The 16,216-nt window shown below is 33.5% G+C and overlaps 1 non-coding gene across 1 annotated transcript in view; it reads left to right on the top strand.

Annotated features, from left to right (window-relative positions):
- The window catches only part of LOC105230811 (uncharacterized), a 31,339-nt gene extending 29,548 nt beyond the window's left edge, over positions 1–1,791 (top strand). Inside the window, exons 3-4 of the transcript XR_007421809.1 lie at positions 426–575; positions 678–1,791. This is a non-coding gene — a transcript (uncharacterized LOC105230811). The remainder of the gene's footprint in view (positions 1–425; positions 576–677) is intronic.
- The last annotated feature ends 14,425 nt before the right edge of the window (positions 1,792–16,216 follow it).

Raw genomic sequence — 16,216 nt, 5'->3', positions numbered from 1 at the left:
TATAAATATAAAGAAATAAGATGGATTTTGATTAGAAATGCGAAAAGACTTTTTCGACTACCCAATATTTTTCACTAATATCAGAGCTAAATGTCAATTTTTACGTTTGTACTAAGATGTGTTTTTTTTTTGTTATTGTAAATATAACATATTTTGTAGTTACTAAATTTTTGGCAAAAAAAAAAAACAAATTATTGCATTATTATTATTAAACAAAAAAGTCTTCAAATAATTTCCATTTAAAATTATACCCAAAAGCTGTTACAAACGTTAAATTATACACACATCATATTCCATTTGACTTATCTGCTGGATTACACATGTACTTATACACAACTGAATCTACATTTCTGAATTTACATTTCTATGAGAGAATATTTAATGCTTACAACCACTTTAATCTGCCCTCTTTTATATCTTTACAGGCTGTAGCTTCCACCCTCCAGCAGTCGCCAGCCATCAGCTGTTTACAAGCGGCCATTCTACAAATGTTTACAAATCCATGAGATACTCATTTCGTCACAGACACACACACCCAGACAAAATGTGTAACTAGTAGCTACAAAACAAAGCAGGTACGTTGTAATGTCATTATATTATTTATGTTTGTTAGTTGTCATATAAACATACAAAAAGTATCTACAACGTCTAAACATGCCTTCTGTATCCCATTTCAGTTGCTCGCTTTCCTGGTCGCCCGCTTTTCCATACACAAATCGAAATTGCTGCATTGCGACAGCGCAACATAGCGACAATAACAACAAATATTACAGAGAATAAACATCAACAAGCAAAGCAGCAGCCGCAAGCAACGCCACACAACACGCTCCAGATCCAGAAGCAAAAGTTGGCGCAGAGCTGCCATCAACGGAATATTCATATCTAAATGCTCACGTGAAATACTTGCTTGAATGCAGAGGAAGTTTTGCAATGCTAGGCGATAATTTTTTTAACTAATCATTTTTTATTTAATTAACAATAATTTGTTTAATTAACCATGATTTATTTAATTAACAATAATTTATTTAATTAATAATGATTTATTTAATTAACAAAATTTATTTAATTAATAATGATTTATATAATTAACAATAATGTATTTAATTAACGATCATTTATTCAATTAACAGTAATTTATTTAATTAGCAATAATTTATTTAATTAACAATAATTTATATAATTAACAATAATTTATTTCATTAACCATGATTTATTTAATTAACAATAGTTTATTTCCATCCATTAAAAAGAAGTCAATTATATATTTATTCCTAAATTACTTCAATATATAAAAATGTCTAACAATAATTTCAATACCTATATTTGTAAAAAGAAAATATTTGTATAATTATTTTTGAATAAAATTGCTTAACATTTGTTTTTTTACTAAAAAATTTCGCTATTTATTGAAGCTCTTTAAGAGGAGCTAATTTTTATTTATTTTAAATTTTGAATCACATTGGTCACCCTGTGTCGTCGCGTGGCCGCTAACATTTGAGGTGTTGTATCTCGGCGCGCGTCATTTACCAGGTACCCAGAATCGTTAGATGGTGTCTGCCGGCTCGACAAATTGTTGGTAGCGCAACGTGCTGGCCGGTCACATGCTGATGTAAACAAAGCGGCATGCAACAACAATGCGCGTTGGTTGAAGCGTGCCAAACAGTGGTGGCGCCGTCAATTGCACGCTTAAAGACCGTGAGTTAAAACGAAATGACAGTGTGTATGCGTGTATGCCGCATGACATTGGTGTGAGCGAGCACAATGGTGATTGCGTGTGCAGGGAAATTTATTTGCGCCTGAAAGTATGCAAGCATGCAATTGTGAATGAGTTAACAATTATATGGGGACTATTTCAGGCGTCTTAATTTACAGGTAAGTTTTTGGTTTTGTATGAAGATAAGGCATGAAGTGTTAGTGAATATTAAAAATAATGGAAATTATGGAAATGCATATGTAGATATATAATCTGTAGTCCGCTGTTATATTTGCACAATTTTATTTCGCCACAATATCTACGTTTTGCCAACCAAAATATTTGTCCTTATAAAGGGTGTACCAACAAGAAATGAAATGAATAAACCACACAAATTTGCTCAAAATGAGTTCTGTTTTTATTTTATTTTTTTTTGCACATAATTTTATGCCTTTTATAATTTGAATAAATTGTAGGTCAAATGGCTCTGTTTGCCTATCTCCACCCGTTTATGCTAATTTTCGAAGACTCAATGCAGCATTTTGTCTGGAACTCTGGCTATAGTGAGCTTGATGTTGTCTTTGAGGTCCCCGAGCGTTGCTAGTTGATTTGCGTAAACTTTTGACGCATGTTAGCGCCCAAAAAAATATGTAATCTAGAGACGTTAAGGGGTTACATGGGTTTCCTAGGTAAAAAAAACAACCTTTTTTCAAAAAATTTATTCCAATATAAAATATTAAATATTTTATTAGAATTTTTTATTGTTGCAAATATACACTAATAAAAAAAATTCTGAAAATTTTGGAAAAAAATATTATAAATTCGGTCATTGATTGCACCGCCATTTCCGTTGGACCCTCGAAAAAAGAACCGCTGCGTTGGCAGGATAACTCCTTACAGAATCATCTAAAGTGAAAAATACTTGTTTTAGTTAAAACCTTAACTTAGAACTTGGACGAAGTAAAAGAAAATGAAAATTGGATTTTTGGCAGAAATTTTTTTTTACAAAAAAATTGAAATTTCAGTGAAAATTTTGCGACTTTTTTTCCAAATAGTTGTTCTAGAAAAAAATCCTTCATACAAGACATTAAGAATTGTATCGCAAAAACCTGTGTAAAATTTCATGAAGATCGGTTGAGTAGTTCTCAAGAAATCTTGCCAACCGACTTCAAAAGCACAGTAACTAGTTTCGAGCGCACAAATTCTCAAGGCTGTATCTACAAAACTATTTCTCGGATCAACTTCAAAAGGCAGGACAATATTCTAGAGGTGTTGTAGAATTTAATGAGACAAGAAATAAAAATATTTTTTTAAACCCGTTAACCCATGTAACCCTTTAAATTTATATTGACATCCATTTGACTCGGCCATTAAAAATCGTTGGCTCGTTTTCGTTTTCCATGTAAATCGACCCGCTCTAATATATACATACTTATGTATATACCAGAATATATTATAAAATGATAATATTAAAAATTTGTTTTGATCTAATACGAATTACAGTATCTAAAAAGCTCTCGAGAACGTTAAATTTTTTCGAAAATTTTTACCTTAAGATAATAAAAAAAAATTTAAAAAAAATTCAATGGAATCGGGGTTTTTACGTATTATTTACATATATGGGAAACCTTGAATGCTCACCGAACTCTATTAAAATTAGGCGAAAGATCTTGCCTTGAGGGTATATTTTTTACATTGCTATAGGTCCATTTAACGGTACATAGGTTCACTAAAACCAAAAATTCGCCAACAGTTTTTTTTTTGACTCACCCTAAATGGTATTTAACATAAGAAATTTTATAAAAATGTAGCCTTTCAATGTGGAAAATTTGTTTTGGCGACATAATAGTGACAGTTTACGCAGTTCAGTGTTAATAACATCATTTTTCTTACTCAAGCAATTTTCGACTGGCGATTTGGGCGTGCAAAAAATATGCCTTCTCCTATTCCTTAGTCTTTAGAACTCAGTTTGTTGAAAGCGCAATTTTTTAACTTAAAAAAGTATTTTATTTTTTTAATATTTTCAGCATTTTTTGTTGTAGCTAATGTTTTAGTTGTTGTTGTACAACTGTCACAGCCACTTCAGCGACAATTTTATTTCGTGTCTTCGTGGTTTTTATTTTCGTATTTTTATTTTTAACTTTTGCTTTTTTTGTTGTAGAAATATTTGAATTTTTGAGAATGTTTTATGTTTTTGAAAATTAGTAGCGGTATGCGCGGCATTTTTAATTTATGTGCGTTCGCTTAATAGTTTGGGCTTAACATTTAGCGTTGACGTGGGGAAGCGGTTGAATTAGTCGAGAAATTCATGACAATTCTTTGGGACTTTTTTGATTTTTTCGCTTTTGTAGAATGAAGAAAGAAATTAGCAGACATGTAGCTATGTTAGATGTAGGCATATGTAAGTATATGTGTGTACAAATGTATGTGCATTAACACATGTTCAAAATGATTTCGTCACCGGCTAAAAGGCTCTCGTACAACTGTTTCACAAATTAAGCTTTCTTCAGCAGATGTCGCTTTCGCAGAAAAGTTTTCATTTTATATATTTTTTCTTCTCGCAATCGCAATTTCAAAATTTGGCGTCACTGCGAAAACATACATATTTGTTTATTGTTAAGGATACACATACAAACATTTATGAGTGCTATATCTAACGATACCCAGTTGATAAGGCGAGTTCTTTGAAAGTACATAGCTGTTTAGGCAGCTTATGGGATTTAGAAGTATTTTTTTAGTTTAGCGATTTATTTGTGAATACTATCTAGTTTTAAATACAGTTAAATGGCATATTAGTCGTGAAAAAAAATTACTTACATCTTCCGAGGATGTTCTAATCTCTTTTATAGTCTCCATAGTCCCACAAATGGTTAGTCGATCGCAATCGGTACGACAGATTTCTCAGATTCAAAACCGTGCTTTATGCGAAAACCTGAGACAAGTAGGAAGCATCTTCAATACTTTTTTTATAGCTCCATATTGAAGGTTTCGAACGGGACTGGTTATTTAGACTCAACTATACTCAATGTCTTTTCTTTCTTCTTCCATTAAATTTCGACAAATTACCATAAAAATAAGTTTTTGTAAAAAAGACGGTATTGCCGCTTGAAATACGACCAACTTTCGCTCGTTTAATGGGTTACATGGGTTTACGGGATTCAAAAAATCGAGTTTTTTATTGTCTTATTAAATTCTACAACGCCTCTAAAATATTGTTCTAAATTTTCAAGGTGATCCGAGTAAAAGCTAGGATAAGATCGTCGTCTTTAAATGCGTTTTTCTCGGAACTGTGTTTTTGAAGTCAGTTGGCAAGATTTCTCGAGAACTACTCAACCGATCTTCATGAAATTTTACACAGGCCTTTGAGATACAATTCCTAAAGACTTGTATGAAGGATTTTTTCTTTCGATTACAATTATTTGAAAAAAATTTCGCAAAATTTTGACTGAAATTTTCAAGTTTTTGTAAAAATGTCTGTCAAAAATCCAATTTTCAGTTTTTTCCCTTTCGGGCAAGTTCTAAGTTAAGGTTTTAATTGAAATACGTATTTTTTCACTTCAGATGATCCTGTAAGGAGTTATCCTATCAACGCGGGCGTATCTTTTTACCGAGGGGTCATCGGAAATGGATATTATATACGTATATTAGACATATTTTTTTCTAGAAATTTCAGAATTTCTTTGTTAATAGTGCATATTTGTAACAATAAAAAATTCTAATAAAAAGAGATGAGAAAAAACTTTGAAAAATGCTTTTTTTTATCCGAGGAAACCCATGTAACCCCTTAAGTTGTTGCTTTTGGTGAGCTATAGAACTACCAAAGTAGATTCCTCTTAGAAAGATGAGAATTATTAGATTCAAAAGAGACGAGTTTAATCAGTTGCGGGTTTAATGATATATGTAGATACTTGCAAGCTTCCAAAGTCGGATACAGAGGGAGATCCGAATTTGCCTCTTTCTCTTTCTAGTAACGTTGAAAATTCAAGTTCTAAGTGGATCGGAGAACATTTTGTAATGTTATAAAAATATTTCGAACTTGAGAGCTTTAAAAATATATAAATGGATAATTTTTGAAGACATGTTAAACCAGAGTTCTGGCCCAAAATTCTAAAGTGTTATCAAACACGGACCCTGGCAGTGTTGTAAACTTGTGCTTTGCAACCCCAAAGACATATCCACTAATAATGCTATTAAAATGATATAACTTTTGAAGATTGACTAACAGAATCCTCAGGAACTTAAGCTTTATATAATTTCCTTTCTTTGCCGCTTCGAACTACTGTTCTCTTGTTCCCGTGATATTTGGGCTTCCGTAACCGAAACGTAGCCGGAATTTTATCCTTCTCATTCTGTTAATTGTTTTTCATTTAACATCACGTCTCACAAAGAAAACTAATTGAATCTAAAACGTGAGCATTTGTTTCGCTGACTTCTCTGTGAGCTCATTCACTCTGATACCAATGTCTAGATATGAAGTTAAAAGGATAAAAAAAATACTACTGAGGAGATTGGAACCAAATATTCTTATCGATACGGCTTTAATGGGAATAAGCTTATTTAAGAAGACGAATTTTAAAGAACTTTAGCACTGTAACAGAATGAAATAAAAGGCAAAACCAGAAGAAAATCGTACAAAGTCAACACTTTCGGGGGGAAAAATGGGACACTGCAACGCCCAGAGCGAAGAAGTCTGCACTTGGTTGTGCAAATTAGAAAAAAAGGGAATATGTTAGAGATCAATAGGGTAAAAATATATAAATACATATATACATTTATACATCTATATGTGTTACTACACAAGACAAGGCCTATGTGGTAGTGCTCTAATTCCTACAAATGTATACTCACATACTTATGCAAATATTAATCCTCGTCGGAATTTTTCACTTGGCCATTCCCTGCCTTCATCTTATTAGAGATTTTCCATTGATTGTGCGTATTATGGGAAATTTTTTAAAAATTTCAAAAATTGAAATTCTCAACTTAATTTATAACTTGGCACATTTTTGATATGATTTTTTTCTTTTAATTTTGGAATTTTATGTTGAATGTTTAGATTTTTATGCGCGTTTTGATGAGCAAATTAAATTGTAAGAGAAATGGCTACGTGTGATAATGGGCCATTTGTTCGACATAAATTTGTGAGGGTGGCTCACAGCTCACATGTGCCTGCATATGGGCGGCCGTCACACTTGCCGCTAAGAACGGATGTTCATTTTACAAACACATACATACTTATTCAAACATACATATATACACTTGTATCACTTGTAGATTTTTTATTGCCGATATAATTTTTAGACAGCACATACACACATACATACATACACAAGCACACATGCCCACAAATGTTGGTATTGACTCTGCTTAATGGTTGTGTTGCGCTTGCCGCGGCGTGTGATTGCCGTGTGATGTGTTGCTTTGAGGTTAGATGGCGGAAAATTTATGCCTGCCGCAGACTTGTCGCCGAACGTGTGACTATTTAACATATTCATAAAAAACATACACACATACATATGTACATTCATATACAAGCAGTGGCAGGAACAGTAGTAGGTGGGAGCAATCTAAAACTAGGGGATGTTACCGAATTAATTGTGCATAGCTTTGCATGTGCAACTCTGTGTGTCGGTGTGAGTGTACGGCTGTCACCTGACAATGAATTGGGCGTGTTAATTTCAATAAATGAAAATGTCACAATTACAACAAAAACAATTAATTTGTAAATTATCCATTTTAAATTCCAAATTTTTTATGACTGAAAATTTTATAAAAAAAATTAAAGTTTTTTGTTCCGAAATATTTTTAAGTTTTTTTAGTTAATGGTACTTATTTATAGATTTGCTTTTGAATTGATTTGAAAATTTTGTATAAAATTGAAATTTAATTTGTCGGAAATTGGATTTTTTATTAAGGGTTGTATGTATTTTTTTATTAATTTTGTCCTTATATTTTTGGTTCCTTTTTTCCAAACTTAAGTCTGTGGAAAAAGTTTGGATTATTTCCATGAGTAGCGCATTTAGATTTGAAAACGTAGATTTTGAAAAAAACTAAAAGAAATTTAGGTGTTAAAGATTTTGATAAGAAAAAAATTTATGAAAAATGCATTAAAACTCGAAATTGTGATGAATGAAAAAAAAAAAATATGAAAAAAATTAAATTCATGAAAAAGGTGGATGGAAAATTTAAATATTAATGGAAAAAAATATAAAAACCAATTAAAAAAATATTAAAAAAGAAATTAAACTTAATAACTAATTTAAAAAAAATATGGAAAAATAAAATTCATGGAAAAGGTGGATGGAAAATTTAAATATTAATGGAGAAAATATAAAAACCAATTAAAAAAATATTTAAAAAAATATTGATGAAAAAGAATTATAAAAACTAACTTAAAAAAAAGTGAAAAATCGAATTAAATTCAAAAAATGTTGTTGAAAATTCAACATGTTGATGAAAAAAATTATAAAAATAATTTAAAAAATATGAAATTCATTAAAAAGGTTGATAAAAAATAAAAATGTTGATCAAAAAAAATATAAAAACTAATTAAAAAAATATGAAAAAATTGAACTCATGAAAAAATTAAATTCATGAAAAAGGTTGAAGCAAGTCCAAACATTGATGAAAAAAGGTTATAAATATTAATTTAAAAATTTTAAAAACTATTTTAAAAAAATTTATTAAAAAAAAAATAAAAAAATTGATATTTGTATAAAAGTGATGAAGAAAATGCTGCTGATACCAAAAATGGTTTGATGAGTGTTATCCGTTTTCTGAACCGGAAGAAGCAACCACTTGTAAGCGATTTGCTAAATTCAGTGGGCCGAATGAGGCGATTTACGGATGCTAAAACTTCCAACATTACACTATAAAAATATCCAAGAAATATGTCGAATATATCGTTCATTAAACTCGATATTTTGGGTATGTGAGCAAAAGCCAAAAAAACAAGGAATTAATAATGAATGGGTTGAGCCGTCCGAACATAAGACCCCAAATTTTTGCGTGGGTAAGGGTAAATGGAGGAAAAAAAAGGACTATGACACCTGTCCGTTGAAAATTCAGGAGACATCTTCTGAGTGCATGCGATTAAACCACTTCAAAGCTTGTCAAGGCGCCACGGGCAACTGCTTTATTTTGAGAAGAGTGAACAATTCTGAGAAATATGCGTCTAAAGTCAAAGCGATGTCATAAAATACCTCTGATCTGTAGGAATTTAAAGATAAAAAGTGTATTTTCTATGGAAAATTTTTACAGGCCTTGGTCCAGTTGTTAATATTAAGGGCTAAAGTTTTCAGGGAATTTTTTTAGGGTATTTCCAAGGAAATTTCGAGACGGGACTGAAAAAAATTAATAGTTCAACTTAAAAAAAAAACACCCTAATCTATATATTCTCTGGATCTACCTCTCAGTAGTCTTTTCCTTTTCTTAGACCTCAAGACAAAGCACCACTGAAGGTATTCGAAGAAACTGCGGCCTATTTTAAACAAAACACAAATCATTTTACAAATATAGTGTTCAAAATTTGGAAGAACGCTAGTCGTAAATTCGATTATAGCATAAAAAATTACTTTTTTCTTTACAAACACTATCCATTTTTCAACCTGTCTATAACATATCGCTCATTTGCTGCAAGACCGGCATAAGTCAAAAAAATCGATTTTCCAGAAAACGCGTTTAAAGTTTTCAACTGACTACAACCTTACACGGTGACTCCAACCTTACTCCTCTTCTCAAGCGGAGCATATAAGAGGTATTCATTTGAATTTTTCACTCAACACGAAGTATGATATAACGAACAATTCTGCAGCATTAACTCAAAAATCACGTTTTTTGATTTATGCCGGTCTTGCAGCAAATGAGCGATATTTCCTCGGAAAGAAATTTATCATTTTAAGAAAGTTTCGTAAATAATGCAAACTTCTTTCTAAAATCAATTCTCTCACAGCTGCAAAACAAAAAATCAACTTTTGTTCAATGAGAAGCCTCATCGGTTCCTCAGAGAGTGACAATTTGGGATTTCTGATATTTTTATGATAACAATTGATCTTCGTTGTATTATATTTTCCATCATACATGGTTAAAATGCTTTTCTTTTGAATATATCGAACTGGTAATTTTTTTAATATATTTTTTGACTTTGAGAAATGCTCTTTCGCATGCTTTTACGAAAATGACCATAAATTGCGAATCACTAATTCTTACATAATTTCCAATATATACACCTATACATGTAAATATAGTTGTATACATGTAAAATAAATAAATAATTCCGCTTAAGAAACTGGAGCAAAAAATTGCTGCGCAATAATTATAATTATTCATGGCATAAATTGAAATGTGAGTTCGTCAATGAACCGATTAAGGTTTCGCCCAAAAAATGCACCTGCCGAGCCGAAGAAGAAGAGTGACCGGAAAATGGCACTTATAAAAAAATACAAATTAATGCATACATTAAAAATATTTAAACGGTCACTTAGATGCGCCTCGCTGCAGGAATGTGGCTGCAACCAACACTACTTTGTATGTGTGTGCGTGTGTGTGTGTAGAAATGTGGCTCCATTGCCTGAAATTTGCATAAAAATTTATCACAGCAATAATTTGACCAAAAAAGGTAGACCAAATAAATGAAACAAAACTAAACACACGGCACACGGCAGCCGAAAGAACGAAAAAAACAAAAATATGCGTGGACCTAAGCATTTATGCGCCAGCCAAAAGGAGTCGCCGGCTGCCGCAGTTTCCAGCGAAGGATGTTGCAACCGCAGATTGATGCAGTTGCCGAAGTGGTTTTTAATTAAAACCATAAACAATTTTAATACGGACCAAGTGGCGACGCACGCAGCTTGCGCCAACAGCCGGCCGGCCGATTTGCCGCTTCTGGGCTGTCTGAAAATTCGGTTGCCGGCGCGCATGAATGATGCGTGAATGAGTCAATGAGCTTGACTCGGGTCACGACTGCATATTAAACGGCGCGCAGGCGCGTCATTGGTTTGCCCAAATTTTGCACATTTTTCGCATCCTTTATTTTTGCCATAATTTTTTTTGGTTTTAATTTGTATTGGTAACCCTGCCACTTGCCGTTGCATGCAGCTTGAGGCGATCGTCATAAATTGCATTTATTACGTGGCGGCTGCCAAGTGGAATTGCTCACAAATATACTTATCTACATATAAGTGTGAATATGCATGAATTTTTTGCCGAAACAGGAAGAATTAAGCAACTGAGGAATTCGGAAAAATTCAAAAAAGGACAAGAAGAAACGTGAAATTCGATTGCAGCGTAGTAATAATACCCTACACAGGTGCATTTCTTGTAGCATGAAAGGATAAAAAAATCTTTAACTTGATTTTGACTAGTCAGTTTGTATGGCGGCTATATGCTATAGTGGTCCGAACTGAACAATCTATTTGAAGATTATGGTGTTGGCTTCGACAATAAGCTGTGTCATATTTCGTGACGATATCTCGCCAAATAAGAAAGTTGCCCATACATGAACCTGATTTTCGATCGGTCAGTTTGTATGGTAGCTATATGCTATAGTGGCTTGATATCAGTGATTCCAACAAATGAGCAGCTTTTTGAGCGGAAAACGGCCTGTGCCAAATTTCAGTTCGATATCTGAAAAACTGAAGGGTCAGCTCGCTTACATACAGACGGACGGACAAACAGATATGGCTAAGTCATCACGCTGATCAATTATATATTATATTTTATAAGGTCTCCGACGTTTCCTTTTGGGTGTTACGTACTAGAACGCGTCGATTTTTTTTTTTATAAAACAGCGTATGTTGGAAATTTTCTACAGATCATTCTTTACAACTTTGCCTAAGAGACTATGTGTTTAAAACCGGTTTGGAGCCAGCGATTTTTAGGATCCATTTTAAAAAATCTGAATAAGCGGTTGTATGGGAGATATGTGATATAGTTGTCCGATCTGGTCGAATCTGACAAATGCTCAATAGAATATCAGAAAGCACATTTGCATTAAATTTCATTCGGATATCTCAAAAACCGACGAAAATTTTATGATCCCTAAAGAACTTCGCTTTAAGGGGTTACTTGGGTTTACGGGTTTAAAAAAATCTAATTCCCTTATTAAATTCTACAACACCTCTAGAATATTGTCCTAAATTTTCTAGTTGATCCGAATAATAGTTTCGGAGTTACAGCCTTGAGTACTTGTGCGCTCGGGGCCAGCTAGGCTAGGTGCGTCGTCTTTAAGCGCGTTTTTCTCGGAACTGTGTTTTTGAAATCGGTTGGCAAGATTTCTCGAGAACTACTCAACCGATCTTCATGAAATTTTACACAGGTCTTTGAGATATAATTATTAAGGATTTGGACGAAGGTTTTTTTTGTATTGATTACAACTATTTGAAAAAAAAAAACAAATATGTCGCGAAGTTTTTATTTTTTTTTTGTAAAAATGTATGTATGCCAATAATCAAATTTTTTTCCTTCGTCCAAGTTCTAAGTTAAGGTTTTAACTAAAACACGTATTTTTCACTTTAGATGATCCTGTAAGGAGTTATCCTGCCAACGCGGGCGCATTTATTTTCCAAGGGGTCCCCGGAAATGGCGTCGCCATGGCCGAGTTTAACATCTTTTTTTTCAAAAAATTTTTAGAATTTCTTTGTTGATGATGAATGTTTGTAATAATAAAAAATTCTAATAAAAAGTTTCCCTTTTTATAAAAAAAAATGTTGAAATAGGCTGTTTTTTACCCGAGGAAACCCATATAGACCCTTAAAAAAATCGCTCGAAATCGGTTTTAGACCCATATTCATTTAGACAAAGTAGTTCAATATGATCCGTGGAACATTTCCAGCAATCGCCGGTTTATAGCTTTCTGTAAATCGACTCGCTCTAGTTACGGACTTCATGTGCAGGGCATAAAAACATGAAAAAAATTAAAAAATAAAATTAAACCCACGCCCTAGCAGCTAAGCATGCCCGAAAAAACGAAAAATAAATAAATGCGACCGCATACAGTAGCCGCCAAATTAAGTGCAGTGGCAGCAACAAATCGCCCCAACGGCTGTCAAGTTACCCTATACCCTATAAATATACAAAAGCGCTCTTCAGTGGCATTTGCATGCCGCCAACATTAATATTTTTCACTACATGCACTACAATACTCGTGCAAAATTGCATTGCGCCGCCGCGCTGCTTGGCGTTGGCAACCCATATGCGCGCGCTTTTTGCACTGGCAACATGAAGAAGATGATGACGAACTCACGGCTGGCAAACTGTTTGCGCCAAAAGCCATTTTCATCATTTGCGCTTAATCATACAAAACATCTGTATGCCACAAGCGCGTACCGGGCACCCTCTGCAACGTATGTGGCAGCAACGAATTTACCCTTATCTACTGACACTTGCCGCCTTTGCGATCACCTGTTTTTTGTTTGGTTTTTGCGGGCGTGTTTAATTGAAATGTATCCCACGATTGCGCAGGCGCTTTTCAACATGAACTCTTGTTACGCCAATGCACAAAAAACCCTGTAAGCAAGCGCACTTGCAACACACACGCATTTATTTGTACATCTGTTTTGGGTAGAATGCGAACGCGCTGCATTTCCGTGTTCCCCTTTGGGCAGCGCTTCATTAAACGCACCAAATTGATATGCGCATGCGCTTTGAGCTTGTTTCGCTGCGGGCTTACGTAGACGCAGTGCGGTAGCGGTGGCAGCCGCGGCCTGACTTTGTGTGTTGTAGTTGTAAGTTGTAAGTGCTGCCGAGTTGCAGTTGCAGTTGCACTTGCTGTCACAATCGACAAATGCGCGTATTTAGCAATGTACTCGTATGAATGTACATATATGGACACATATACATAAATTATATGCATATTTCAGCTGATATACTGTTATACTTGGCCACATAGGTGCATAAATAACTGCTGCAACTTCCACCAACTGCCAAGTGCTTGGCATTTTTGATCAATTACCGCATCGCTTACAGCTGACAAGTTGCATTTGTGTATGTTTGTGCATGTGATTGTATCGCAAGGATAATCGATTAATAAACTTTTGCTAATAATTTCTTTTTTCCGGTAATAAAACTGAATTATGACAGGCCGAGAGAGATAAGGCATATTTATGATAGCATTTGCTCTAATTTGTGGCTTGACTTGCCTGCAGTCAAAAAAATATATAATTTCTACTTTTTCCTTTCAGAAAACGAAGTAGTTTAGAAAAAAAGATATATTAAACTATTCATCAAATTGTCTTTGACTTAAAAAAATTACACACTTAAATAGTTTTTAGAGGTTTAAGATTTCCTAGAGGGATAGCTGTCAAATCAGCTGTCAAAGTAAACTCATGTGTTTGACATTTCGGCATTTTAAGTGTATTTTTGACGTGTCCTAGATAACATTATTAGTAAAATAATCAAAATTTATGAACGTTACCACTGAGATAGAGAAAAAGAAATAGGTGAAGGGTAAGAAAATTTGGGGTAATCTGTCGAGCAACTACTAATTATTGTCGTTTAATACTTTGGAAGTAATATGACTACAAAATTTATAATAATAATACATACACCATCTCTATTACTATTTTCCATCTAAAAGAAGAAGAGGACAGGCGATTACACCAAGACCTTCGTATGATGTAGCGCACGCCATCAAGGCTTACTTTGTATTGAGAAAAGTTTTCTTCAGCTTTAGTAAGAAAATCAAATAAAAGATCGTTTTTTCCAAATTAAGAATTAAAAAAACTGCGATTATGTATTTCTAAACTAGTTTTTTCATACTAAACTTGTGTGGATGCTTGCCCAGAGTGGAATAGATGCAAACTTTAAAACCGATGGGCTTGCTAGGAAGGGAACCTATACCCCAACTTCATCCGCTTGGAAGCAAGTCCGATGTTCTTTAGCGCTGAACCTATGGATCTCCACTGAGCTTGGTAGGTTCTGACTGGCTCTATTGCTCGGCTTTTGCCACACTGAGATTGGAGTACCTATCTCGGTAGACATACCTTTGAAGAACCTAGCGAAATGGCAGCGATTGATATTAATCGACTTACTGAATTTGTGGTATGCTCAAAACGCTTAGTTGAACTATGGGGTGATGTCCTTTAAGGGTTTATATGGGCTTCCTCGGGTAAAAAGCAGTATTTCTCAACAACTTTTTTCTCATAAAAAATTAAATATTTTATTAGAATTGTTTTATTGCTACAAACAGACATTATGAACAAAGAAATTCTGAAATTTTTGTAAAAAAAAAAATATTTTTAACTCGTGACACCATTTCCGGTGACAGCTCGGAAAAAGGATGCTCCCGCCTTGGCAGAATAACTCCTTACAGGATCATCCAAAGTGAAAAAATACGTATTTTAATTAAAACCTTAATTTAGAACTTGCCCGAAGGGAAAAAACTGAAAATTGGATTTTTGCAGATATTAAAAAAAAAATGAAAATTTCACAACATTTCTTTTCCAATAGTTGTATTCGAAAAAAAATCTTGTGTCCAAGTCTTTAAAAATTGCAACTCAAAGACCTGTGTAAAATTTCATGAAGATCGCTTGAGTAGGCTGTGTCTCCGAAACTATGACTCGGACCAACCTGAAAATTTAGGACAATATTCTAGAGGTCTGGTAGAATTTAATAAGACAGTAAAAAAATTAATTTTTTTTAAACTCGTAAACCCATGTAACCCATTTTTTGGGTAACTAAAATTACAAATATTTGTCCAAGTGAATCCTTTTCAAGATTGGTTTCGCCAAGTAAATAGCGAGGAAATATTTAAACTTTCAAGAATAATGTAAGCTTCAGGAATGTCAGATTAACTTTTTCTTTGTTAAATGACTCAGCTTTTCGAAATATTTGACTTCGAATCGTGATAGTAGGAGGTAAAGGTTTGAAATTTCAAAAACATTTGCTAGATTTTGAAACCTTTTAACATATCGCTCATTTGCTGCAAGTCATACAAACATGACCGATAATATTTTACACCATTGAAATGAGAGTGGATGTGTGCTCTCCTTACCCTTATATTTGCTTTTTCGTTACTTGCATATTAAATAAACATGATTTAAATATGCCCAATTATTAAATATGGAGTCAAATATTTTGACTTTGGAGGCTAGCTGAGAAAAGCGGAGAAATTACTTTTTTTACTATATACGAAACAAGCTCGTATTTATATACTTATCTCTCTAAAAAATTGGTTTGACCAATATCCAGCCAACAGTGTTATTCAGAGCTGACACATAGTATTTTCTAGAACTATATAAGAATGAAGGTTAAGATCACACTGATTCAATAGCAATAGCTGTCGGCAAAGAAATGCGCTGCAAAGCAAATAAATTTTTCAATTTCCAGCATCTACCCCCTCATCAGCCTCATCAGGTTAACCTTGCTTCTGACACCACGCATGCAAATCAGTTTTATAGCTTACCGCACAAGTATTCATCATTGTCAACAAATCCGTAGCAAAACATTCATTAAGCCATTTAAGTCTTTCAAATCCCACCGGGAATTATACGCAAGAGAAAATGTGAACTGAAATTTTATTAAAAA

Source organism: Bactrocera dorsalis, chromosome 1 (assembly GCF_023373825.1).
Source record: "Bactrocera dorsalis isolate Fly_Bdor chromosome 1, ASM2337382v1, whole genome shotgun sequence".
Taxonomy (NCBI): Eukaryota; Metazoa; Arthropoda; class Insecta; order Diptera; family Tephritidae; genus Bactrocera; species Bactrocera dorsalis.
Note: the sequence above shows the minus strand (reverse complement) of the source record. Positions and strands in the feature narration are given on the sequence as shown.